Source organism: Microtus pennsylvanicus, chromosome X, assembly GCF_037038515.1.
Source record: "Microtus pennsylvanicus isolate mMicPen1 chromosome X, mMicPen1.hap1, whole genome shotgun sequence".
Lineage (NCBI taxonomy): Eukaryota > Metazoa > Chordata > Mammalia > Rodentia > Cricetidae > Microtus > Microtus pennsylvanicus.
The window spans coordinates 129,128,189-129,156,123 of NC_134601.1; the positions used below are offsets into that span (position 1 = coordinate 129,128,189).

General features: G+C 43.0%; 1 protein-coding gene across 3 annotated transcripts in view; it reads left to right on the forward strand.

Moving 5' to 3' along the window:
* The window catches only part of Vcf2 (VCP nuclear cofactor family member 2), a 192,354-nt gene that overhangs the window by 81,575 nt on the left and 82,844 nt on the right, over positions 1-27,935 (forward strand). The window contains exons 3-4 of one of the 3 annotated variants that reach the window (XR_012908910.1): positions 15,778-16,026; positions 16,902-16,989. The gene's annotated coding sequence lies outside the window, so the exon portion shown is untranslated. Of the gene's footprint in view, positions 1-15,777; positions 16,027-16,901; positions 16,990-26,796; positions 27,246-27,935 lie in introns of those variants that run through there. The other 2 variants (XR_012908911.1, XR_012908909.1) reach the window with 2 other exon arrangements.

The window sequence follows — 27,935 nt, forward strand, 5'->3', positions numbered from 1 at the left end:
TTGATTTGATTTCAGTTATTCGAGTCCTGCTGGTACCCTCACTTGACCATGACTACTGACTCATCGCCTTTATCTCCTTCATACAATATATGTGTGCACTGGATGACTGAGTGTCTGTGCGTGTGTGTGACTGTGGGCCCTCATGCCTGTGTGGGTGGAGGTCCGAGGTTGGCTCTGGGCGTGTTACTCTATTGCTCTCCATCCTGTGTTCTGAGACAGTTGTATTGTAGGATCCTAGAACTCACCAGTGTGTCTCGATCAGGTAGATAGCCAGCCCCAGGAATCCTTTTCTCTCTGTCTATCAGCTCTAGGATTGTGGGAGTGCCCCGCCAGGCTACCTTTTGAGTGAGTGCTCAGGGATCCAACCTCAGAAGTTCTTGCCCTTGCGCCAGACACTTTACCAGCCCCTTGCCTCCCCAGCCCGGAGCCATAAACTTTTAATTAATTGCATTCTACCTCACATAATACTAGCCCTTTCCCGAGTAATGGCACCCCGAACCACAGTGTACTCCCCCTTCCTGCCTCACCCTCTCTGGTGGGCACTTTCCTGGATGATCAGATCAGGATGTGTTTCTCACACTCACAAGGCAGCAGGCAGCATCTTCATGAGCACTTTCGAGCATCTTAGGTGTGTGGTGCTTCTGCTGTCAAACCCTCACGCATGTTTTAAAGGCTGGTGCTACAAGAGAGACTCTAATTATGCCTTGATTGCAGTTGTCATGGTGATGCGATTGGAATACCTTTCATCAATGCAACATGATTTACCTCTAGGTCTGTGTCGTGCCACCCTCTCCCAGCCCTTGTGAAATAGACAGACATTTTCCCCCACCCCACTATTTTCATTTTCTCTCAAGAGAGGTTGGGGGACATGTTTTCAAATGTCATGACTCAGCTTGAGGCCCTGTGAGGACTCTGGACAGGAGATGATGGCAGAGGTGTAGTTTTTAAATCTCATCCTGAAACCACTGTGCCAGAAGAAATCAATAACCTGCGAGAAAAAGAGATTTTTCTGACAGGATGGAGTGTGTGGTTGCCTAGGTTACCTGGTGAGAGAGAAAGAGCCAGGGCAGAGGGAGATTGTCACATGAGCTGCCTCATTCTACAGGATGCAGCCCTAAAGCCAGAGTGTGGAGCAGCATGCTCAGTATTTCAAAGCCTTCTCAACATTAGCAGCTTCCTGAAGGGGTCTGAGCCTGTTTGTGAGATGCAAAGACAAGGAGGACAAGGACACAGGCTCTGGCCACAAGCTACAGGGACCGTTGGCTTTTCAGTGAGGGTGTGCAGATGGGGCAGTCCCTCTCCTTCTGGTGGTAACAAGGAGAAGGTTCTGTGAACACCTGTGGGACCCTTTAACCATGAGACAGATGCTATGATTTCTGTATCAGCCATCCTGTTAATGTTGCATGTGCTGGGTACATTCACACAAGCAGTGAAATGTAACATCGCTTAGAACCCATGAAATTCTCAAAAGACTGTGTACAGCACCTGTCTTGTCTGTCTGTCTGTCTATCTATCTATCTATCTATCTATCTATCTATCTATCTATCTATCTTTCTTTCTTTCTTTCTTTCTTTCTATCTATCTATCTATCTAATCTCTCATATCTATCTATCTATCTATCTATCTATCTATCTATCTATCTATCTATCTATCTGTCATCTATCTATTTGTAGGGTACAGGACAGAGGGAATTGTGACATTTCACACACCACATATTTACTTGGATAATGTAATTCTAAGTCTGTTTTACTATATATAAATACATATGTGCATACACACATGAACACATATATGCATGTAAATATTGTCTTCAGTGTGCATAGCTGCATTCCATGTAAAATCACTAACAGATGTGCCCTGAGATTTGACCCCAAAAGCCTGAACAATGGATTCCAAACAGAATCCCAACATGGAGCTTGAGAATTACAATGCCTGCTGAAGGCGTGTCCCCAAATCCAGATAAAACAGGAAAAGATAAATGGGCTGCCATTCCCATAGTTAACTGACTTAGGTGGAAGTGAAGACTGGGATGAAGAGGCACCATGCAGCTGCCTGTCAAGGAATGGATCAAGAACATGGTGAATGCCCCTGATCTGTAGCATTCCATCTGCCTGATCAGCATCATGGGCCAAATCCTGTCCCATTCATAAGTCTGAGCTAGTCAAACCTACAGGAGCACACTTCATGTGGCAACCATCACAGTGTACATGGGACCAAATGTGAATATCAAGCTCTGAGAGAAGAGAAGTCGGAACAAGCTTAAAGGGTGTGAAATTTAGTTGGTTGTGTAGGGGAACCCAGACATTCTGCCTTCAGTTTCCATTATGTTTTGTTTTTGTTTTGAGCTAAACAGTGTAGTTATGGCTGTCCCAGAATTCATAAGTAGACCAGAGTGAAAGAAATTTCACAGAGATTTCTCTGCTTCCATGTCTTGTATGCTGGGATTATAGGTGAGATCTACCACGCCCAGCCCTGTCTCCGTTCTCCATGTCTACCTTGTTGGTTGAGAGGAAACAGCCATGTGTAAGACTTATCGATGGGTTCTGTAACTACTATCGTGGTCTGAATGAGAATGTCCCCATAGCCTCATAGAGACTGGTATTTTTGGAGGTGTGGTCTTTTTGGAAGATGCATTTTACTTGGTGGTGGGCTTTGAGATCTGAGAAGCTCAAGCCAGGTCTAGTGGCTCACTCATTACCTCTTCCTGTCAATAATGGACTTAACCTCTGACATGTAAGGCTGCCAAATTAATGGTTTGGTTTTTTTTTTTTTGGTAAGGGTTGCCATGGTTCTGGTGTCTCTTCACAGCTATAAAATCCTAGCTGACACACTTAGAGGCACTAATCTTTCCATGCAACTATCTCCATTTCTAGTGAGTTCTCATGGTAGGCCCTATGCTGATGTGTACCTGCAGCACAGGACACATCCCAAATACCCACCTGGCAGATGGGGCTCCATAGGTGTTGGTGATGTCATTCGAAAGAGTTTCCTCATGGGGATATAGATTTTCTTACTTTCTCAGTGGTGGCCTTCCACATTTCTGTGCACTGCTGGTTTACTGAGACTAATCTGAGGTTCCATCATGTCAAAATGTTGATGTTAGGGGAGGCTGGTCAGAATGCTCCACAAGCTGCAGACCTCATGGGGTTTCCTTGCTTTGGGATGATTGCGAATGTAATACAGATGAAATTGTTGTAGGGAAAAGACTCTCCTTCCTGAAGACATTCATCAGTTTTCAGGGCCATGTGGGCATTATGGACCAAAAACACAGATCCCAGGAGAAAGGACCAAGAAAGAAATGCTGATTTGAGTCCTTCAAAGCGGCTATTCTACTGCTATAAAAGGCACCCTTCCAGCCAGACAGTGAATTCCCATACCCACGCACCTCTAGTAATATGGTTGGCTTTCTGAGCTCATATCCTCACTGTCCAAATGTCACTGCTGCTGGCCTGATTGGCATCTTTTTCTAGCAGCGATGAAGGGAGTCCTCTGAAAGAGTTAGCCACATGCTCATCTGTGGGCAGACTTGTCCCCATAGGCCACAGAATGTGTAGCTGCCTCCAGATTGTTTGAAGAATGAGGAATGATAGGTTTACAGCAAGGGACCTCAACATCTCTTGTCTTGCCTAGCTCTCTTGCTTGTGAGGGACATGGAATGCATTTCCATTCAGTCTAGTCAGCTGAAGGGATACAAGAAAGAACATCACATTTTAAAGTTCCTATGCATAGCATAGGAAGAGGTGGCTCACCAACATGTGGATCTTGGGGTTTCTCTCAGGCTTTGGGCCCATTTTCTTCTTTCTTGCCTCAGTACTTGACTGAGGAAAGGCATTGGGTGGAGCAAGCGACACTGTCCAAGCTGGGTTACTCCCATACCTAAGCTCCTGGACACCTGGATATGGTGTCTCTCCTGGGTTTTGTGAACCCATGTGCTTTCCATAATATAATTTCCAATTTTCATGAGTTTATTCTTGCATTTCAAAAGTGTGCCTGTGTTTGTGCGTGTTCACACATGCACACGCCATGGTATACATGTGGGAATATTAGAGAATTTCACGGGTTTCTCTAATCATCCTTCTACCACATGGCTTCATGGAACTGTACTCATGTCAAAGGGCTTGGGCACACATTGCTTTATCCTCTGCTGTTTTATGTTCTCAGATTTTCATGTGTTTCTTTTCTAGAATTCCTCTGCTCAGTGAGCATCACAGGAAAGCTTTGTCCTGTGGACTTGAGAAATATCTTGTGACTGGTAATGCACTGTCATTAATATCGCTTGATGAAGAGACTCGCTCCTAGTGATACTTTAATACTGAATGACTACACTGCATACCTCATTCAAATGTTTATTTCAGTCACGATTTTGGAGTCTGAGAGCCCAAGCAGCAAAGCTTCAGTGCTTTGTAGGCGTACATATGACAGGGTGACAGCAGACTTAGTTGAGAAAGGAAATGAGAGAGACGCCGAGAAAAAAACCTATCAAAAACCTATAAAATTAGCTGGGCGGTGGTGGCCCACGCCTTTAATCCCAGCACTCGGGAGGCAGAGGCAGGCGGATCTCTGTGAGTTCGAGACCAGCCTGGTCTACAGAGCTAGTTCCAGGACAGGCTCCAAAGCCACAGAGAAACTCTGTCTCGAAAAACCAAAAAAAAAAAAAACCTATAAAATTTTCATCATTACTTCTTTGAGATCATACAATTGATTTCATCATATTCCCCTCACTTACCCCCACCCAGCCTTCCACATTCCCCTACGTTTATTGCATTTTTTTTCCTTTTTAAGCCATTACAGATCACTTTGTGCTGCCTGAATTTATTTGGGTGCATGATCATCCAAGAGCATCTGCATATATGAACTCCCAGGAGTTCAGACATCAAACACAAGACCTGGGCAGGCTCAGGCCAGTCCTGTGAAATGGCCTTTAGAAGAGTCTGGGGAGTTATCTCATTAACCATTAGTGCTTGTGGCACAAACATGAATGCCTGAGTTTAGTGTGAAAAGCCAGGCATGGCGACTTGCCCCCAGGACCCTAGCTCTCCTGAGGTGCAGAGTGGTGGGAGCTTCGATTGGGATCACTGTTGAACAAATCCAGGCACATCTTGAGCTTCAGTCCAACAGAAAGGCTCCCCAAGAACAAGGTGGCCAATTCCTGAAGTGTGTGTGGAAGTCAAATCAATACACACTTCCTTATGGGCATGAGAAGAAACATATCTGCTCACATAGGACATCCACAGGAAGAACACAGACATACATTAAGCACCTTCTGAAGGTATACGATAATCAACTTCCCATCTTCCCCCACAGCCCCACCTCTATGCATTGCACCAAGTTTTTTGCTGTTTCTCAGAGAACAACACTTCTATTCTATGAGCATTAGTTGACACCCTCATCCATAGCCACCACTTCTGTATGATATATGGGATTCATGGAGAACATACATGTCAATGAGACAGAGAAAGACCGGATCCAAATAAAAGGGAAAGCCTGTTCCTCTCCAGTCCTTCAGCTCTTCTTTGAGGTGACCCAGTGTCTTGTGGCATCTTATTTAAACAACTAAGAGACTAATCCCTAATGACTCCTGGACTCTCTTATCAAATGGTCAGTCTCAGAAGGGGCATATAATCTTTTAAGTCCAATAATCCAGATTACAGCAGTGTACCTCAAGTCAGAGCTCAGGAGTTCCCTTTGCCTCTTTGTGCAAAAAACAACTTCCCATTTGCAGTGGACAGCCCCTGGCCATGCTGACCATTGCTGGGACCTGAAGGCAAAGGTCAAGGAGGATCATTAGAGTCCCCAGGGTACTGAGCTCGTTTTCTTCTTGCTGGGACCTGCCCATATGTTACAGTGTGTTGTGGGGACATTGATAGCTCATCCAGGGCAAAGGGACATGTATCCTCAGAACACCCCCTCTCTGCTCTTGCCTCACTCCTTTTTCCAGGCTAGCTAGCCCTTGCTGTCTTTCTTCAGAAGAGGAGGGAGCAGAATTCATGGCTAGCATGCTGGTTCCTCTGCCATTTTCCCTTCCCAGCCAAGCTTCCTGATCCAAGAGACCCAGAATTAGCCACCAGGATTTTGTCCTTCCCTAGGCCATTGGGTACACATTTTTTTTCATATCTAATCTGTGACTGAAGAAGTCCTACTTTTCCTGGGTTCCTCAGAAAATGTACTCTTCCAGGAACCTGTGTGGTGAGACTGGTTATCACTCCTACCAAATAGAAACGTCTTGTTTTTACCCTGATGGCCCCCCTCAGTAAGAGTATATTGTACTTCTGTTAGGAGCCAGTTTTTTTTTTTGTTCTAGAAATCTCTACAGCACTACTCCACTCCAAGTTATATTTTACAAATCTGGTCCCATTTTGATGTCCAGAGTCTGAGAAAAGAAAGAAATAAGTACTTTCCTTTGGGCCAAAGTTTGTCCAAAATTTGTCCCAGCCTTCTAGTAACAGGCCTCAACTGCGTTTCAGTTCCACTTCATCTGTTGTAATTGTGACGTGTCTCTGAGTTTTCCCATATTCACATATCCGTAGTCTAGGAACAGGATTCTCAGGAATGAGAAATGCCATATATATGTCATCATGTTGCCCACAGTTGCCCTTTTTCTTTAGAGGTAGCCATACACGATGTCTATAATGACACATTTGTTGTGCTCCCATGATTCCCTGCTCACCTTTTTTTTTGGCAGACCTCCCTATTGCCCAGCAAGCCTTTTGTCCATCTGTCCCTGGGCTGTTGTAATAAGGGCGGAGGCGGGGCTGCGTCCCCAACACCCCAGCCGCCTGCTCGGCTAGCTTATGCCCCGAAATAATTACACGGACACTGTATTCTTTTAAATCACTGCTTGGCCCATTAGCTCTAGCTCTTACTGGCTAATTCTGATATCCCGATCAACCCATCTCTAATAAACTGTAGCACCGGTCTTACCGGGAAAGATTCAGCATGTCTGACCTGGCGGCTTGCTTCATTGCGTGCGTCTTCCTGGGAGCAGGGAGCATGGCGTCTCTCTGAGGCGTCTGCTCCCGAGAGGAGAGCTGTGGAGTCTGAGCTCACTTCCTCTTCCTCCCAGCGTTCTGTTCTGTTTACTCCACTTACCTATGCTCTAACCAATAAAATGGGCCAAGGCAGTTTCTTTATTAGCCAATGACCTTCCTCCATCACTGGGCTTCCTCCACTTTCTCACCTCCCTCAGAACAGAGCTCACTTAGTGTTCCCCCTTCCTACAATGATGAACTCCTTCCTTCACAAATTTGGTGAGAAACATGCAGAAGTCAGGGCATATGTAAATCCCCCATGAATACAGCCTTACCTTTGCTGGGTGCCTAAATGGGTTTTTGGTATACTCCAGGTACAGGATGCTGTGACTGACCTGTTCTAAAGAGCATCCATACTAGGATCTCTCCACCTTCCCCAGTGCATTTTTGGAGCTCAATGTGGCCTTTAAGTAAATACAAGATATCTACAGCATCCTGAGTATTTGCTGCACACATTAGGAAGGGTCCATTTTCTTACCTTTATCATGCACCTGGGCTGGTGAGAGATACACTACCACTGGCCCAGGCTCCAGCACTGTGCTTGAGAGAATGTCCCATGGGTGACATCTGGACAATGAAGTAGAAGAGAATGGAGAGATGACTCCTTGACAGGATGTGAATATTTGTTCAGCAGGTTGCACATTTGTGGTCCAAAGCCTTTCAAACTCATACTGAGCCTGATTTCACAATCATGATTCCTTCAGCCTTTTGTGTGTTCCATTCACAAAGCTCATCCCACTTGTTCTCAGGCTAATTCTGAGGATGTACAGTGTGGCTTGTGTAACTGTAACAAAACCCAAAAATAGCCCAGGAAGTGCTGTGAGCATAGTAAAATGCAGATGGCCTGGCACTTGGCAGCAGCATGTACCATTCTTGCACAGGACTGGGGATTAATTGCAGAAAGCCTCTTGGAGCACCCCACAAATGCAAAGAACCTATGACCTCCAGACAATCACATGCCCTTTTATGGCCTCCAGTCCCTTACAAGAAGACACACACACACACACACACACACACACACACACACACACATACACATTGAAATACGGTTTTTTAAAAAAATCTTCTTGATTCAGTAAGTGTCTAATTATCCACCGTCTATATCTACACAGTTATTTTGTTCTGTGGAAAATAAATTCCTTTCTCATATAATATATCTTGATTGTGGTTTTCCCTTTTTCTGCTCCTACAATTTCCTCCAATGCTTCCCTCCCCTTCAGATCCACTCTTTTTAGTCTCTCATTAGAAAAGATCAGCCTATAAACAGATAAAAAGAAAGCAACAAAGAAACTAGGATAGAGACAAATCTATTATATCCAAGATGGACATGGCAGTCCAACATGAGAACAGTCCTGACAACAAGCACAAGGTTCAGAGACCCCCTTGTTCTCACAGTCAGAAGTTCCACATAAGTACTAAGCCTTCTGGATATCTGTAACATATATTCAACAGACCTAGTATAGATTCCGGTCGGACTTGTGCAGGCTCACTAGTCTCCGTGAGCTCATATGCACCTTGCTTAATTTTCTGCTGGTGTCTCCCATTCCCTCTGGTTCTATGCTCTTTAACCTCCTCTTCCATGGGATTTCCTGGGCTCTGGTGGAAGAGTTTTGGTGGAGACCTCTAATTTAGGTTCTCTCTCTCTCCACATAACATCTCGCTGTGGAACTCTGCATCTGTTCCCATGTGCTGTTGGAAGAAGCCACTAGTGACTGGATAAGGTACTGATTAGTGAGCAGAGCAGAATATCATTAGGGAATATTTCAATGATTTTTCTTAAGAGAAGTGGTGTTTGGTCTTCCCCAGGTCTCTGGACTATCTCATCTCTCGTTCTTGGTTAGCCATGTAGTGTCAGCTATGGATTCTTTCTCGTGTAGTGGGCCTTAGGACCATAAATCAGACATTGATTGGCTACTTGGCCATTTTCTGTTCCACTATTGGATATTTGGCAGGCAGGACGGATTGTAAGTCAGAGGTTTAGTGCATGCCTTGTGTCTACCGTTTCTTTCCTTAGCCTGCAGGGTACTTTCCCACACCAAAGACACTAGCACACAGTGGTGTAAGTTCCTTTATAGGCAGCATTTCAGATTCTCCAGGTTCATTGAGTTGTGTGGGTATTATCCTCAGCAATGGGGCCCCACTGTCAGTTTTCAGAGCGCAACCCTTTGTCTTAGAAACAGTCTAGATTGAGGATTTCCATCATGCCCTCTTTGCGAAGAACTGAACTGAATGCAAAGCAGCCCCACCACTGGAAGCCTTGGCTGGCTTCAAAAATGGCCAGTGAGACTCAATATCCATCCGCCATTGCTAGGAGTCCCCATTAGAAAGACCTTCATAGATTCCAAGAAGTTTTCAGTGCACTAGATTTCCACACCAATCCCCAAGTGCCATCAATTTCAACCTTCTCTCTTCACAATCTCTCCCTCCTCCACATCACCCCCACCTAATTCTCCACCCCATTACCATCCCCATCTTCTCCCAGTCTGCCCTTAACATCTATATTTCACTTTTTCCCAGAGATCCATGCAACCCCACCAAGACCACTCCTCTTTAACTAACCCTTGGTTCTAAGGATCGTTGCTTGGTTATCATTTACCTTTCTCTCTCTCTCTCTCTCTCTCTCTCTCTCTCTCTCTCTCTCTCTCTCTCCTTTTTTCTGAGAGAAGATCTCATCATGTAGCTCTGACTGTCCTTGAACTCACTATGCAGGCTAGGCTGGCCTGGAATGCACAGAGATCTGTCTGTCTCCCTCATGGTGGCAATGAAAACTTGTTCAACCATCCTCCACAGGTTATCATTTACTTAAAGGATAATTTACACCTTTAAGTGTGCACCTACTATATTTCTTTTTCTGGGTGTGGGTTTCCACACTCGGGTGATTTTTCTTCTATATCTACCCATTTGTCGGTCAATTTCATGTCTCTAAAAAGCTGAGTAATGTGCCATTGTGTAATTGTATCTTGTTATTATTATCCATTCTTCTTTTGACAGACATATACCTTGGTTCCAGTTTCTGGCTATTATGAATAAAATAGCAATGAACATGTTTGAGGAAGTCTCCCTGAGGCAGAAAAAAGAATCCTTTGGGTATATGCTCAAGAGTGTTATAACGAGTTCTTGATGTAGGTTGGTTCCAATTTTCTGACAAACTGGCATATTGATTTCCATAGTGATTGTGGAAGTGTGCACTCCCACCAGCAATGGAGGAGAGTTCCACTTGCTCCATATTCTTCACAGCATGAGTTGTTATTTGTGGGGATTTCATTAATTTTTTTCATTTATTTGACATAAGAACCACATTTTCTGCTCCTTCCTCTCCTCTTTTCCCTTCTCCCACTTCCTACCCGCCCCATCCACTTCTCTTATATGGTGGACAACCTTGAGAGATTTCTATCTGTGAAACTATCCCTTCATCTCTGGGATGAAGCCCTTTGATCATAGTGAATGTGTTTTTTTTCAGATGTTCTTGGATTCTGCTTGCCAATATTTTATTATATTTGCATCAAAGTTCATGAGGGACATTGGTGTATAATTCTCTTTCTTTGTTTCATCTTTGTATGGTTTGGGTATCAGGGTAGCTGTAGCTTCATAAAAAGAATTTGACAATGTTCCTTCTCTTTTTATTATGTGGAACTAATTATGGAGTATTGTTATTAGTTCTTCTTTGAAATTCTGGTAGATTTCTTTGCTGAAACCATCTAGCCCTATTTTTCTCTTTTTTTGGGGGGGGGACTTCAACGGCTGATTCTCTTTCTTTAGGGGCTGTAGACATCCTTAAATTGTTTATCTGGTCTTATTTAATTTTGGTATGTGGTACTTATCCTGAAAATTGTCCTTTTCTTTCAGATTTTACAATTTTATAAAGTACAGGTTTTTTTTTTAAAGAACTCAATCTTCATTTCATTGATTCTTTGTAGTGTTCTTTTTCTTTCTACTTGATTGATTTCAGCCCTCAATTTGATTAGTTCCTGCCATCTATTCCTCATGGGTGACTTTGATTTTTTTTCTAGAGCTTTCAGGTGTTTTGTTAAGTCATTAGTGTGAAATTTTTCCAAATTCCCTTTGAAAAAAATCCATTTTTTAAATTTATTTTTCCATTAAAAATTACACTTCCTCCCCCCCTTTCATTCCCCTCCGGCTCCCCCAGTCACCCTCCTCCCTCCACCTCTCTCCTTAAGAGAGAACAGGCTACCCTGCCCTGTGGGACTTCCACGGCCCTCCCTGCTCCATCCAGGCCTAGGAAGATGTGCATCCAAATAGACTAGGGTCCCAAAAAGCCAGAACATGCAATAGAAACAGGTCCCAGTGCTATTATCATGGCTTCCCAGTCTGCCCCCCTTGGCAGCCACATCCAGAGAGTACGGTTTGATCACAGGCTCATTTAGCTGGCCTTGGTGAGCTCCCATTAGATCAGGCACGCTGTCTCATTGGGTGGACCAACCCCTCCTGGTCCTGACTTCCTTGCTCATCTTCTCCCTACTTCTGCCCTTCAATTCGATTTTGGCAGCTCAGTTCGTTGCTCTGATGAGGGTCTCTGTCTCTATCTCCATCTGTTGCAGGACAAAGATTATATGGTGGTATTGGAGATAATCATCCGTGTGATAGTGGGGCGAGGCCAGTTCAGGCACCCTCTTTTCTGCCGCCCAAGGACCTAGCTGGGGACATCCCTGTGGACACCTGGATCCCCTCTAGAGCCAAATCTCTTGCCAACCCTAAAAAGGCTCCCTTAATGTAGATATCTTCTTCCCTGCTCCTATATCCACCCTTTTTCCATCTCCACCCTCCCACTCCCCCAAGCTCTCCCCAGTCACAGTGGTGAGTGCAAGGGAGAAGAAAAAAAATCCATTTTTTTAAAAAAAATTCATTTTACATTCCAACCAAATTTCTCCCTCCCACCCCTCCTCTTGCTCCCTTAAATACCCCGCATCCGTGCCCCATTCACACCTAGCAACAGGTAAGGTCTCCCATGGGGAGTCAACATAGTCTGGAACATTATGTTGGGGCAGCACAAAGTCCTTCCCATTTGCATTAAGATTTTAAACTTTTTATTTATTTTATATACCCACCACAGTTCCCCCTCCCTAACCTCCTCCTATTCCCTCCCACTTCCCACCCCCAACCCCCAATAGGCATCCCAGAAAGTGTAAGGCTTCCTATGCGGAGTCAAGGAAGCCTGGCATATGAAGTTGAGGCAGGACCAAGGCCCTTCCCCTACATCAAGCCTGAACAAGGCATTTCCCCATAGGGAGTGGGCTCCAAAAAAGCTAGCTCATGCACCAGGGATAGATCCTAGTCTCAATGCCAGGGATCCTACAATCAGACAAAGTCACACAACTGTTGTTCACTTATAGAGGGCTTAGCTCTGTCCCATTCAGGCTCCCTGGTAGTTATATTTTGCTTGTGTCTTAACAAATAAAGCCTGAACATCAGAGTACAGAGCTAAGCCACTAGAGGCCAAGGAGTGGTGGCACACCCTTTAATCCCAGGATTTGGGAGAGAGAGGCAGAAGGATCTCTATTAGTTGAAGGCCACCCTGTCCTAGAAGAGACTGAATTTCTCTAAAAGAGAAACAGAGCTCACACAAAGGTGATCTCAGCACTTGGGATCCCACCTTTTCAGCCACAGCACTAGGGAGGTGGAGACAGGGGTGACATGACTGGGTGGAGAGAGGAATATAAGGCAGGAGGAGACAGGAATTCAGGGCAGTCTGAAGCAGTCTGAGTTCAGTCTGAGGAGGATTGTCCTTTTGGTCTGAGCATTGGTAGAGGTAACAACTCTGCTGTGACTGACCATTCTGCTTCTCTGACCCTTCAGCTTTCATCCCTCATAGCTGACTCTGTGTTTTCATTATTAATACCAATTAGAATCCATACTACACTTCCCATATGTTGATCCAGAGTCCATGAGGTCCCAGGAGATTGGGTCTGCTGTCTGTGGGATTCCCTGTCTCGATCTCGACCTTGCCTTGCACATAAAACCCTCTTCCCTTTCTTCGATTGGACTTCCTGAACTTGGCCCAGTGGCTTGTCTGTGGATCTCTGCATCTGCTTCCATCAGTTACTGGATGAAGGTTCTATAGTGATAATTGTGGTAGTCACCAATCTGTTTACAGGAAAAGACCAGTTTAGGCATTCTCTCCACTGCTGGCAGGAGTCTCAGCTGGGGTCACCCTGTGGATTCCTGGGAATTTCCCTAGCACCAGGTTTCTCTCTAACCCCATAATGGCTTCATCTATTAAGATGTCTCTTTCATTGCTCTTCAAGTAGTCCATCCCTCCCACTACTTGCCCATCTGGTTCCCTCCTGTTCTCATCCCCCATACCCTCCACTCTACCACTCACCCCCGGTTTACCCAGGGATCTCATCTATTTCCCAGTCCTAGCTCAATCCATTTTTCTGTATTAGGGTCCTGCTTGCATGCTACCTTCTCTGAGGCTGAGGATTGTAGCCTTATTATTCTTTGCATTACATCTCTAATATCCACTTGTGAGTTAGTATATACACTGTTTGTATTTCTGGGCTGGGTTACCTCACTCGGGAAGATTTTTTTCAAGTTCTATCAATTTGCCTGTTGTAGTAATAAGAGCGGCGGGGCTGCGTCCCCGGCACCCGGCCGCCCCCACGGCTAGCTTATGCCCGAAATAACAACACACAAATTGTATTCATTTAAACACTGCTTGGCCCTTTAGCTCTAGCCCTTACTGGCTAATTCTGATATCCCAATCAACACATCTCTAATAATCTGTGAGCACCGGTCTTACCGGGAAAGATTAAGCATGTCTAGCCTGGCTGCTTGCTTCATCGCGTGCATCTGCCCAGGAGAGAGGAGCATGGTGTCTCTCTGAGGCGTCTGCTCCCGAGAGGAGAGCTGTGGAGTCTGAGCTCACTTCCTCTTCCTCCCAGCGTTCTGTTCTGTTTACTCCTCCCACCTATCTTCTAACCAATGAGGACCAAGCAGTTTCTTTTTATATAACCAATGACCTTCCTCCATCAGCCTGTCAATTTCATGTTGTGATTGTTTTCAACAACTTAGTAATACTCCATGGTATAAATGTGTCCCATTTTCTTTATCAATTCTTCTTTTGAGGGACATCTAGGTTGTTTCTAGCTTCTGTCTATTATGCCACAATTACAATAAGCATTGCTGAGCATATATCCACGTGGTATGGTTGAGCATCCTTTGGGTAAATGCCCAAAGTGTGGTATTGCTGATCTTGAGGTAGACTGACTCCAATTTTTTCTGAGAAACTTCCATAGTGATTTCTAAAGTGGGTGCACAAGTTTGCAGCCTCCAGAGGCTCAAGTATCACCAGCACCTATTGGAGGAAGTGATGAGGGACTAATCTCCTGCCTGGACATCCCCACTCTCTAGGCCCTAGGCCCCAGGGCACAGCCCATCATCATTCCTCTCCCCTTGTAGCCCCATCAACCTGTCAGCACGTAATAGTCCTGCAGGCAGTGTGCACTACCTCCCCTGCTACACTTTGTACTCTGCATCCTGTAAATCCCAGTGTGCTTCCCCAAGACATGGAACTAAGCATCCGCCTCCCAGCCATCCACCAGGGCACCAGCAAACCTCAGATACACAGACACAATTTGCATTTATTAAGGGGGTGTGGCTACCAGGACACAGGATCTACCTGCACAGATTGGTGAAAGAGCCACATGCAATGCCTGCTGGTGTTGGAGGCTGGGATATGGGGATGGATTTAGGGAGGCAGGGTTAGAGGAGGAGGTCTTTAAGATGCTTTGGGTATAAGGTCAGAGAGGAGAGGGGACCACAGCATGTGTCCAGCTACAGAGCTGGGGATGAGCTTGGTGGAATCAGATCCCAGGAGCAGGAGTAGAGGTGTGTGTCGGCCTTCATTGTACTTGTTGGCCTGGGAGGAGTTGTCCTTGGGTTATCAGCAGTGTGTGTTGGAGATGGGCTGTAGACCAAAGGATCAAGTGTAGGGATTGAGGTTAGAAGTGTAAGAGTTGAAGGAACACAGTAGCTGGGTCAGGGGGCAGGGAAGGTAGTCATGGGTGTTCTGATGTAGAGCTGGGAATGAAACTAGGGATTAGGTGTGGGGAAGTGGGGGGGAGGGGAGAGCAGAAGGCCTGCAGGTAGTTTTGCTGGTTGTCTCATATGTCCCTCTTGTCTGCCTGGAACACAAAATTTGTGCCAAGCACTTGAAACATTCTTCTAGCCTTCCCAGTCCAAAGAGCTTTGGGTTGGGTGTCATCTCATAATGGACAGTTTGAGAAGACATTCTTGGTATTGGCCTGTGTTTCCCATACTCTGCAATCCATGTGTTAGGACACATTCAGACTCTGAGAGCTAATTTCAGTCTTCACCTTCTCTCTGCCAGTGGAAAGGCATGGAGATAAAAAAATCTCCGTGCTTTAATCAGAGCTCAAATTAACTTTTTCAGCCATAACTACTTCAAAATTCTATGTTCAGTTACCCAGCCCAGGACCAATTAAGAGATGAGAGGTGATCCAGCCTATGTAGGGCAGAGGGATAGATAATGGGGTTTGGTGACCACAAGGTCATTCTGCTAATGCTGGCATAAGCTTTCAGCTTAAAGAGAGGAAAAAACAAAACAAAACAAAAAAAAAGAGGAAAAAAACCTGGACGAGGACCAATAAAAACCGTGATGGCCGATTATGATGTGGTATCCTGAATAGAGTATTTCTTGGGTCATTTGAATCACAGCTGGTGCTATTCTTCCCTCTTCACCCATTCCCCTACCCCCTTGTTCATGAAGAGCAATGGAAAGTGGAAAACATGATATGGCCGACATGCAGCTGATTCTTCACTGTGCATTCCTCACTGAGAGCAAGGGATGCCTTCCCAGAAGCCAGCAGGCTCTGCTTGTACAGAGCTGCTTCTGAGACAGACTCCTGTCTTCAGTCCAGTGGAGAGACAAAGTAGAGCCTCCCTCGCAGTTCACTCTAGAAAGGTTTCGCATCCTTCCCCTTTGTCCTCCATTTAGTTCTGACCACCTTTGTGCAAGGTATGAAACTGGGCTTTCTTTTTTCTGTCTCCACACAATGCCACTCCTTCTCAGCACCTGATTTTCAACCCAGATACAGTTTATTTAACATCCCACATACTGCTGCACTCTGGGGATTCCAGGCTACTGTGTACCTGCTGCTCTTGGGCTCTTGCAGACTACATGCCGATATATATACATATACCCATGCACACCTGCACAGTCACCAGACATGCTAACATACTTACAGGGCATGCTTCCATACTGAGTACAAGTAGCAATGCCATGACAACCTGTGGGGAAGTCTATGTGTCTCAGGAACCCTCTGCATGTCACTGCATGTCTTCTTTTAACAATAAGTGTGAAGGAGAAGTGGGGAGAAGAGGCAGAGAGGGTGAGAGAGGAATTGGCATGTCATCTAGACAGTATACATGTCTTAGGGATGGTGAGTGCAGAGGAGGATTCTGAGGCACTGGTCCAGTCCAGTAGATGGTGGAGCCTTTAAAGACTCCCAAGACTAGAGGAGGCATACATTTGCAAATGTTTGATGAGTATGAGTCCATGTTGATGCACAGGATCCCTGAGAATATCCAGGAAGAGTGGTCTGGGAGGAGACTAGAAACTGAGGACCATCACCAAGATGGAGGTACAGATGTTGAGCTGGGAGTCATCAGTAGATGGCGACACAGCACAGCAATTAAATAATACCCAACATGCCTAGATTTGCATGGAGTTTCCAGGACCCGTTAATCCTTCCCTGGGTACAGCATGCCAAAGCCTACTGTGCTCCTCCCTTTTATAATATCAGAGAGAGAGAGAGAGATGGGGACAAAAAGGTGACCATAATACCCTAATTCTGTGGCCATCACTAATGAAGGATAATGTTGCCCTTGTAGATGACGATTGGTTCTCCAGAGATCCTGTTTTGGCGAGAAAGGGGCTAAGCAGAAGGGCAGAGGGGGACAAGTGAGGACAATAGAATTTGTGAGTATGGGCTAAGTACAATGGTATTCGTGTGTGCACTGCTGTGAAGAACCCATTATTTCTGTTCTTACCACTCCTTTAGTGGGGCTGGGACTGTACTTCTATTGATAAAAATGGCTATGATGCAGAATGCTTTTGGTTTGATGCCAAGCCTCACATAAAGCAGGTTTGGTTGCTCAGGCCTCGAATCCTGGCATTTGGGAATTGGAGGTTGGAGGATCAAAATCTGAAGATTATTATTGTTAGAAAACAAATTTGTGGCCAGACTGAGCTGTATGAGACCCGACCTCCAATCCCGATAAATATACAAATTTAGTACATTTTAATGAATACATAGATGTTCACATTGACCTTTCCTTGAGCAGCAGGCTACTGCTTGCATCTGCTTGACAAGTCATGTAAGACACACGGAGCAGTTTCAGCGTGTTTTTCTAGGAAGCAGTCAGAGACAAACAAATGGAAACTAGTGGTCTTGCATGGACTCTAAGAGAAAGGCAATCCCAGCCTGTCAAAGGAGGGTGGGGCAGAATTCTCACTCCTTTAAAATGGGCCTAACCATAAACATCCCCCTTTTTATATAGGAAAGACTTCAGGTGGGATCTGGAAGAGCTGGTCACTCTGTGAGTTGAGACCTAATGCTTTGAGCAGCGGGTGTGTCTCCCAAGGACCCAAAAAGCAGCATGTGCTAGGTACTGGGAGTCCAAGGCAATAAAGCTTATTGTTCTGATCCTTGGTATTCAGGAGTCAAACATTACTTGCTACATTTGATAACCCGAAAAGGACACAGTGCCCAGCCATCCATCAAAAAAGCGGCTTTGTCTTTTCCAGTTTTTATTAGTGTATATTAATCATTAAAAGGGAGGCTTTCATTGTGATAATTACATATATGCACATAAGATAATTGAGCTGTATTCACCCCTGTTACTACTCTCTGTTATCCCTTCTCCCCTCCCTTTCCCAATCCCCACCTACAGCCCCAGTGTTGCTTAATTTAATTTCATGTTCTTTTGTGTTATCTTTTGAAGACAGACACTAAAACAAAATCCCACACTAACTCAGAATTGAGTATAATAAAGGGCTATTTATTTAGGGGTTGACTCACAGATCACAGTCCTCTCCTTGAACAGGGAACAGCAAACAAATTCTGCAATGCAAATAATAGCTCACAAGTATTCACTCCATTACTCACTATTATTATTGAGTAAGCTCATACTAATCTATTATCCCATCCAATTTCTCCCTTTTTTTCAAAGAGATCCCTGAGCTTACATAATTTCCCCCATTTCCCAATTTTATAACAGTTATAATCAACCACCAAATAATGTCCCTAACCCTGAGGACAAACTTTTTTTGTTGGAGAGGGGGCATTGTCTTCTAGAATTACTTCCAGCTGTCATGAGAATGATGTTCTTTCTATGGGATCCTGTGAAAATAAAATGATGATTAAGGTTCAAGATTACTGTCTGAGTAATTGCAAATAGTCTGAGTATTCAGTAGGGTTTTTCTGAGGTTCCTATTTGGAGTTCTGTCCAGAACTTTGTAAAAAAGTGCATCATTTCATCTAACCAAGTTGGAACCATCTTGATCAGCTGGTACACAAATTAGGACTTATAGTAGCGCTATCAGCTTCATGACGTCATATCAACCTTTGTGGAGTTGTAGTTGTAGGGCCTCATCTTCTTCCTGGAAAGTTCAACGATTACTTCAGGAAAAATAATTGCTCATTGTTTATACAGACATATATTCAATAAAATGTGTGATCGAGACAAAAATATGTATGAAGAAAAGTACATTTTTTTCTAAATTATTTCTTCTTTCTGTCCCAGACCAGATGGTTTCTGACCTGAGACAGAAACTCTGAATTTTCCTTTTAAGAACACGCTTGGATTTAGAGAAGGATAGAGCCATTGTCCAACTCCAAAGCCAGCTTTGATTTTTAAGTGAATCATGACTACTATTCCAATTCATATTCAGAGATTCTTAACCTTAGATGACCCATCCTCATAAGTGATAATTTTCTTTGCTTGGTGATTCTATCTGGATCTTTTCCTCTTGAGGCATCTAGCTGTCCAGGATCTCTTGACTTTTTGAAGATGAATATTCTCCTGCAAAGACAAGAACATACTCTGCCCCAACCCTTATGAGGCTTCCTTACCACCTGATTGGTTGTCACCTCTGTGGATGAGCTGTCATTTCTCTTTCTCAAGAAATTTCTCTTCTTCAAATTGAATCTTTATTAATTTTGATGGTATGCATAACTTTTCTTCTCCTGTTGAAACAAGAGCAAAACTCTTCCCCAACATAACACATCTGGCTTCTATTGTGAGGTCAACACATCCTTGAAATGCACCAGCTGATTTAATTCAGAAGACTTTTTTATTATCCAGTGTTTCTCTGCTGCTGCTGTTCCTTTTTCATTAGCGTTAAGAAAATTTAAGGTTAATAAACATTTTGTAATCTATTTCTGGGGGTATTTTCCATCCCTTTCTGTTTTTTTTTATAAAAAAACATATCCTTCGATTTGATCTTTCTATAACTGCCTGACCTGTAGGATTGTTTGGTATACCTGTAATCTGTAATATGCTTTATATTATAACACATAAAAAACTGTTTCATTTTCTTAGAGATATATGCTGGAGCATTATCTGTCTTTATTTGTGCAGGTATACCCATAATGGCCATAACTTCTAATAAATGTATGATTACTGAATCAGCCTTTTCTGAGCTTAAAGCAGTTGCCCATTGAAAACCTGAATACGTTTCTATGGTGTGGTGTACATATTTTAATTTTCCAAATTCTGTAAAGTGGAACACATCCATCTGCCAGATTTCATTCCTTTGAGTACCCTTTGGGTTAATCCCTGCAGGTATCAGTGTTTGGTTATAGAAAGAGCAAGTAGAACATCTCCTTATAATTTCCTTAGCTTGTTGACATGTAATAGAAAACTCTTTCTTTAAACCTTTGCTATTGACATGATGTTTCTTATGGAATTCTGAGGCCTTCAACACACTTCCTAAAAAGAGCACAAGCTCTTTGCCAAGGTTCATTGTCTTCCCATACACTTTAAATTTTATCAGTAGTAAAAGGCACTATAATCTCTGCTGAGTCTATTCCTGCTAGTTGACAAAGTCTCAATTTTCCTTTTATAATTAATCCAGAGACTTTTCCACATAAGTTTTTAATTTTTTACTTGGTTTATCTGGTAAAAATATCCATTCTAAGATAATATCTTCCCTTTGCATTAAAGTTACTGTGGGGGAAATTCTGGAAGACAATATGACTAAAATGCAATCAAGATTTGGATTCACCCTATCCACATGTGCATCCTGTAATTATTATTCAATGACAATCAATTCCTTTTCCACCTGAGCTGTTAATTCTCTGGGACTATTTAAGTCTTTGTCACCATCTAAGGTTTTGTTTAAATGAATTAATAGATCAGGTGTTATCCCAACAGCCAGTCATAGATTGAAAATATTTCCTAACAATCTTTGAAAGTGATTCAGAGTCTGCAATCAGTCTCTTCTAATTTGTGCCTTTTGTGTTTAATTTTGTGTAAACCTATTTTATAACCTAGGTAACTGACAGAATCTCCTTTCTGTTTTTTTTTTTCAGGAGTAATTTGTAATCCCCATTTTAGAAAACTTTCTTTTTTTTTAATTTTTTTAAATTAATTAATTTATTTATTAAAGATTTCTGTCTCTTCCCCGCCACCGCCTCCCATTTCCCTCCCCCTCCCCCAATTAAGTCTCCCCCCAGCCCGAAAAGCAATCAGGGTTCCCTGTCCTGTGGGAAGTCCAAGGAACCCCCACCTCCATCCAGGTCTAGTAAGTTGAGCATCCAAACTGCCTAGGCTCCCACAAAGCCAGTGCGTGCAGTAGGATCGGAAACCCATTGCCATTGTTCTTGAGTTCTTAGTAGTCCTCATTGTCCGCTATGTTCAGAGAGTCCGGATTTATCCCCAGCTTTTCCAGACCCAGGCCAGCTGGCCTTGGTGAGTTCCCAATAGAACATCCCCATTGTCTCAGTGTGTGGGTGCACCCCTCGCAGTCCTGAGTTCCATGCTCGTGCTCTCTCTCCTTCTGCTCCTGATTTGGACCTTGAGATTTCAGTCCTGTGCTCCAATTTGGGTCTCTGTCTCTGTCTCCTTTCATCGCTTGCTGAAGGTTAATATTCAGGAGGATGCCTATATGTTTTTCTTTGGGTTCTCCTTATTTAGCTTCTCTAGGATCACTAATTATAAACTCAATGTCCTTGGTTTATGGCTAGAAACCAAATATGAGTGAGTACATCCCATGTTCCTCTTTTTGGGTCTGGCTTACCTCACTCAGGATAGTGTTTTCTATTTCCATCCATTTGTATGCAAAATTCAAGAAGTCCTTGTTTTTTATTGCTGAGTAGTACTCTAATATGTATAAATTCCATACTTTCTTCATCCATTCTTCCATTGAAGGGCATCTAGGTTGTTTCCAGGTTCTGGAAAACTTTCTTTAAGTCTTCAAACATTCTTTTTAAAGTGTCTATGTTTGAATCAGATAGCAACATGTCATCCATGTAATGGTAAATTATAGATTTAGGATTTTTTTATGTATTATTTTCAATGACTGACTTACAAAGTATTGGAATAGGGTGAGGATATTGAACATTCCCTGTGAAAGGATGGTCCACGGGTATCTCCTAGTAGGTTGAGAATTATTATAAGTAGGCACTATGAAGGCAAATTTTTGTCTGTCCTTTTCTTGTAAAGGTATAGTGAAAAAACAATCTTTCAAATCAATAAGAGGTACCATTTTCATAATAAAGAAGACAGAGGAATTCCAGATTGTAGAGGCCCTATAAGTTGAGTTCCTTTTTGACAGCTCTTAGATCTGTCACCATTCTCCATTTACCAGATTTCTTTTTAACAAGAAATACAGGAGAATTCTAAGGGCTGGTTGTTCTTTAATATGGTAAGCATCTAGTTGCTCCTGTACCAGCTGTTTTAAAGCCTGCAGTTTGTCTTCTGTTAATGGCCACTTTTAACCCATATTAGTTTCTCAGTTTAACCATTTTAAAGGTATGGCTGTTGGTACCTCTAAAGGTTTGCCAGTTGCCTTGTGTTATTATACTGTATAAATGGCTGGTGAACTTTGTGTATAGTACCTTGTAATATCCTGCCCAGAATTATGAGTTTCTGGGACTGCAGGAATGTTAATCTGGGTATTCCATTGCTGCAGCAGGTCAAAACCCCATAAATTATTAGCCACATACAGCCTTAGCCTTCCTCTCTGTCCTTCTGACCCTATTCATTTACCCATCTCGTACTTTGTTTCACTTGAGATAGGGTTCTAATTCGTAGGTATTGAACATCTGTCTCTTGAAGAGACCAATTTGGATGCCAAGATTCTGGAGTAATGATACTCACATCTGCACCCCTGTCTATCAAACCCAAAATTAAAATGCCATTTATACACACTCTTAGCTTTGATCTTTGATCATTTATAGAAGTCAGCCAGAATATATGTTTTCTATTTCCTACTGGAATTTTTTATTCATCCTCCATGTTTGTTCTTTAATCTAGAACAGTATGGTTTTCTATAGAAGGCTTTGGATATTTTAATTTTCCTAGTGAGACATGTCCTCCACAGTGAATGGGAATGATTATACCACTTTTGACTTGGGGCCTGAGAGAAGCACCCCAAGGAGTTTCCCAATGGTATTGGGTTACCTTGTCTGTCTTTTGCTGATCTGCATTCAGTGGTCCAATGTTAGCCTTTGCCGCACCTTCTGCATAATCTAGGAGGTTGTTAACTTCTATTTTTGCCATTCCCAGAGAAGACATTATTTCTAGGTATTCCTTCTCTACAGTCCCTTCTCTGATGTCCTATTTTACTACAGTTAAAACATTTGTCATTTTGATGTCTCCTCATACCTTGGGAAATTGCTTCTCCTTCCCAAGATTCAGTATGATAGTCAAATGTCTCAATGTTCATTGTATGCAGGATCCATTCATCCATTGGTGCTGATTTAACCCTAAAGGCCCAAGTATCTTTTTGCATTCTAAGTTGGCATTTTCAAAAGCCAGAGATTCAATATGTACTCGTCTAGCATCTGGGTCTGTTACTCCTATTTGTACAGCCTTAGTTAATCTATGTAAAAAGTCACTAAAGTGTTCTCTCTAGCCCTGTTTAACTCTAGTATATGATTCAATTCGTTTTCTGATATCTTGAATCCTTTTCCAAACATTTAAGGCTGCTTTGTGGCATAGGGACAAGAATTGTTCATCATAAAGTGCTTGAGCCTCTGGGTCAACATAAGTGCCCTCACCAAGAATTTGATCTGGTGAAATCTCAAGTTCTTTGCTTTTCCCTGTTGTTCTAAAATTTTAGCTTCTTCCCTGAAATAACATTTTTATATTAGTTGAGGCCTGTCATCCAGGACTGCTAAAACTAACGGAAGCTAGTCATGTGGCCTTGCTTTAATGCTAGAAGACCATGACTTTATCATCTCCTTAGCAGATGCAGAATGCAAGCCATAAGTTACAACACTTTGGTTAATTTCTTTTAGATCATTCATTCCTAAAGGTATCCATCTACCTTCTTTGGATCCTTGGGGCCTTTAGAACTTGATGCTTTGTCAGAGTAGATTACAGGGCAGGAAGCTAAAACCCTGAGTCAATCATCTCTGACAGATACTGGCGATGTTGAATTCTGTTCTTGTGCCTTCTTTCCCTGTTCTTCAGCTCCAATAATTTCCTCAATTATTTCAAATCTTTTTACTTCTGCCTTTTGTAATGCCTGAATCTCCTGGCCTGTACATATTTCTAGTGATTTCATTGAGGCACCTGGTCCTCATTCTGCACATGTGATTCCAAGGTCTAAAGTTTTTTCTTTAAAGATAAAGTCTCATCCTTAGACATTATTTGGATAGTGTGCAGATTGCCTTCCTGGAGAGATACTTGATCTGCTAAATGGTCATAACTTTTTTAACAAATTTTGATCGCCAAATTTAACAATATGAATTTTCAGATAATTTTTCAGTATACTTTGACATGGATTAAATTTTGTCTGTCAAATTAATGTTACCCTTTTCAATAGTATTATTTTTTAAGTAACTTTTTATATTGGATAGTATTAATCCTGTCAGCTAGTTGTTCATTATTAGGCTGTAAAAAACTGTATTATTTTTAAAAGTGCCTTATTCTTGGCTCTTTTGTAAAACCATTATATGAAGAAAAAGCCTGACCCCCAATATCCAATAAATGTATATATCGCAACAAACATACAAGCCTTGCAGAATATAATCCAAAGTATTAGCAAAAAAATTACTAAAATTCTCAATGATACTGTTGTCTGCCATTATATAACTTTCAATTTCATTGATTTAGTAATTAATAAAATGTTTATTTGTTTTGAGGCCCGGTAATTGTTTTAGTTGTAATAATACTTATTGTTGTGGTTACAGAATTAAATCAATTCCATAAAAGAGCAATAAGCCCAGAACTCATGAGCAGGGATCACAAACTGGAAGCTGCGCGCATTGCTATGTGGCCGAGAATGAAGCAGGTGGGGGGGGGATGTGTGCTAGCTTGGGAAATTTCCACGTCGCCGCAGGCATTTAGCTCCACTGTGGTGGGAGTTAAAAAAAACCTGCTTGGTACGTAAATGCAAATCAAGCAGACAGGGGTAGGAGACTCTGGGCTGTGGACTTTAAGCCAGTCCAACCAGTAGGTGTGGAGTTCAGATCCATGTGGGTGCCAGGTGAAGACGAATGCTAAAAAGAAATCCCACACTTGCTCAGAATTGAATATAGTAGAGGGTTATTTACTTAGGGGTAGACTCACAGATCACAGTCCTCTGATATAACAGGGAACAGCAAACAAATACCGCAGCCTGAAAAGAGAGCAACCACATACGTTACATAAGCATATATGGTGTAAGAGGCCACACCCAAGTGGGCAGGTAACTTAAAGGCTACTAGAGTTAGGAATTCCTACAGCAGGCTTTTAGCTTATTTTTGATCCTTATGGTTTTCATAAGGGATATTTGTCTTTCTAGACCTGGCTTGTTTTCCATAAGATCCATCGTCTTCCCTCAAGCACTGCAGTATGTTCTTCTTTGCAGCCACGTGAAACCACCTTTTGTACTGGCTTCATATTTCCCTTATCAATTTGTCCATGAACTGGCACCTAGGCTGAATCCATGATTTGGGTTCTGTTAGTAGTATGGATAGTCATGTATCTCTGTAGTAAGGTGCTTTTGGTTCCTTTGCTTTAAGGCCATGAGTTAAGTTAGGGCTAGACTATGTGGAAGTTCTATAGTAAATGTTTTGAGACACCTCCATAACTATCTCCGTGATTGTCAGACTGATTTACATATCCTGGTGTGAAGCCTTCCTAACTTTTTCAACCAAGCTCTGTATGTGGCCTTTGCGTTCTTTTTTTCCTCTTTGAGTGTGTGTGTGTGCACACGTGTGAGTTTTGATGGGGTAGCATAAGCATCTTTGATCACAAAATCTTCATATACTAGTCTAGTTATTTCCTTGGTTTCAAAGGGAAGCTGATGTCATTCCTAATAAACTCCATTAGTGCTCAAGCCCTATGTGATCACTCATAGGCACTATACCAGGGAATGGTAGGCTCTATTACCTTTAATACAGCTGACAAACAAGTTCATAGAGGTAAGAGATCATGCCAGGAGACAAATTTTCCTCTGCTAAAATGCTCTCAGCTTTTCCCTGGGCATCAACATTTTCATGCCTAGATCCCAAGCATGCACCCATTAATGCACCCGTAGCTAGGAATTATAATTATATAAACCTTTACAGCCCCTGCAATCATTGAATTCACTCAACTATACCCACTCCCCTCTTCCTGTTCTGTCCACTGAAATGTTGTAGCTATTAGGTACATGGATAGGCTTTCCAGAAGTGGAAGACAACCTATGTCTCTATCGCTGGCCAACCAGGGCATTCTGTGCTCTACAAAGAATGGAGAGAACAAGTCTATTGTGCTACTAAAAGACTGAAAGAAATGGGACTTGCCGGCCAACCTCAATCTGTGTCCAGTGGTTTTCTCCTAGGGTTCATTTTGCTTTTCTCTTGTCTCAGCAAGGGATGCAAGATAACCAAGTATGGCCTGAGCTGCAGGTTATGTAGAGCACATATCGTGCCCAGGAATTTCCCACATTGATCCTCTCTGGTTGATGTGGCCATGGCTGATGGAGAGAGGGGTCCTTTGGAGTTGGATGAGGGGAGATCTCTTTGATCGGTTCTGTTCTCCTGCCCAGGCGAGTGGGACTGCAAATGTATCACTGTTCTTAAGACCTTAAGTGCTAGTGTTAGGAGCCAGTGTGTTTGTAGTCCCTGGAACCTCAAAGATGTCCTCTGAGACAGGACTCTTTCAAATCACATTTATGTGGAGGGACTGAGAGCTTATAGGAAATGTTAAAGAAGAGGCTAAGTGTGAAGCATTGCTTCCAGAGGCATCAGCATCTTACATTAAGAAATAGTGATCTGTGGGCTCCATGTGAAGGAATTTTGTCCTGGGTTTTTTTGCGGCACACATAAACAAGTACAAGGAAAACTGGGCTAAAACCAATGTTACTAAGTCAAAGAGCACACCATTTGCTTGTTGGTAAACAAAACAAAAGAAAAATGACCGTACAAAGCAGTTAGGACCTAAAATTTCTATTGCTGAAACAAACCATTAGGGCCTCTTTTGAGATGTGATCTGCGAGTGCTGGTAGGTGCTCCAGGACTGTGTACAGAAAGAGCTGTTTTCAACAGACCCTCTGTGTTTCTAATATGTGCTTTCTTTTTTTCTAAAGGGATGGACAAAGAGCAGCAGTTAGAGGATTCAAGATCACCCCTGAAGAAAACAAAACTAGTTAAAATCAAGAAAAAGAAACATGTCAGGTTTCTGTTACTGTAGAGAGCTGCGTGGAGCCGCACCTGGTGGTGCTGGCTCCTGCCCTCTGCGATCCCGAAAGCGAGTGCTCTCTGTGATAATCAACTCCTATTATTGGCTAAGGCCTGACTCATCCTATTATCACGCAATGATTGTCAGCTGTTTGCATATGCGTGGACCTATGGGCAGTGCCCACCTGGCAATCTGGGGTTGGCGGCCTGTGCCTACTTAAGGGCTGGGAGAGATTTGCCCGAAGAGAGAGAGAGACAGACAGAGAGAGAGAGAGAGAGAGAGAGAGAGAGAGAGAGAGAGAGAGAGAGAGAGAGAGAGAGAAAGCTTGCTGTGAACAAGGTCCTGAATAAACTGCTTGCAAGAAGAGCTCCGGTGTTGTGTCTTCCTTGCTGTTCGAGGAGAGCCGTGACATGTTACCTCAGCAAGCTGACAAGAAAACGAAACCCTCTTACCCTGGAGATGCAGATCAGGAGGTGTTAAAATGTGAATGCCCTTATTGCCAAGCTTGTGTGGGGCACTGATACACTGGCTGTGTATACCTCTCTGTCACTGTATCATGTATGTAAATTCATGCAGTGACCACTGCAATCAAGTTTTATCTCTTCTGTCAGAAAAATTTTACTCATGCTGGTTTTTATGATGACACCCAGCAGCATGCTTCAACTGGGACAGCCATTGCATTGTTTGCTAGTTCCATTATCATTTCATTTCATCAAACACCATATAAAAATGGTCGGGGCTGGCCTTTTCACTCACCACCGTACCCTTAATTCTATACACTTGATTGCATATATCAAGATTCCATTCTGAGAATATAGCTTGTGATCCAGCTGCTTGCCCAGCATGTGTGGGCACCTAGATTTGATTCTGCAGTAACACACACACACACTTCACTGGGGCAATGCATACTCCTAATCTGGTTCCATATACTTGCAGTGCTATTGCAAATTTCACCTCCCCCTTTGCTGCTGAGTGACAGTCATAGAGAGAGACAATTTAAAATGCATCCTATCAAGGGAGAGTTATTATTCAGTGCTGCAACATTTT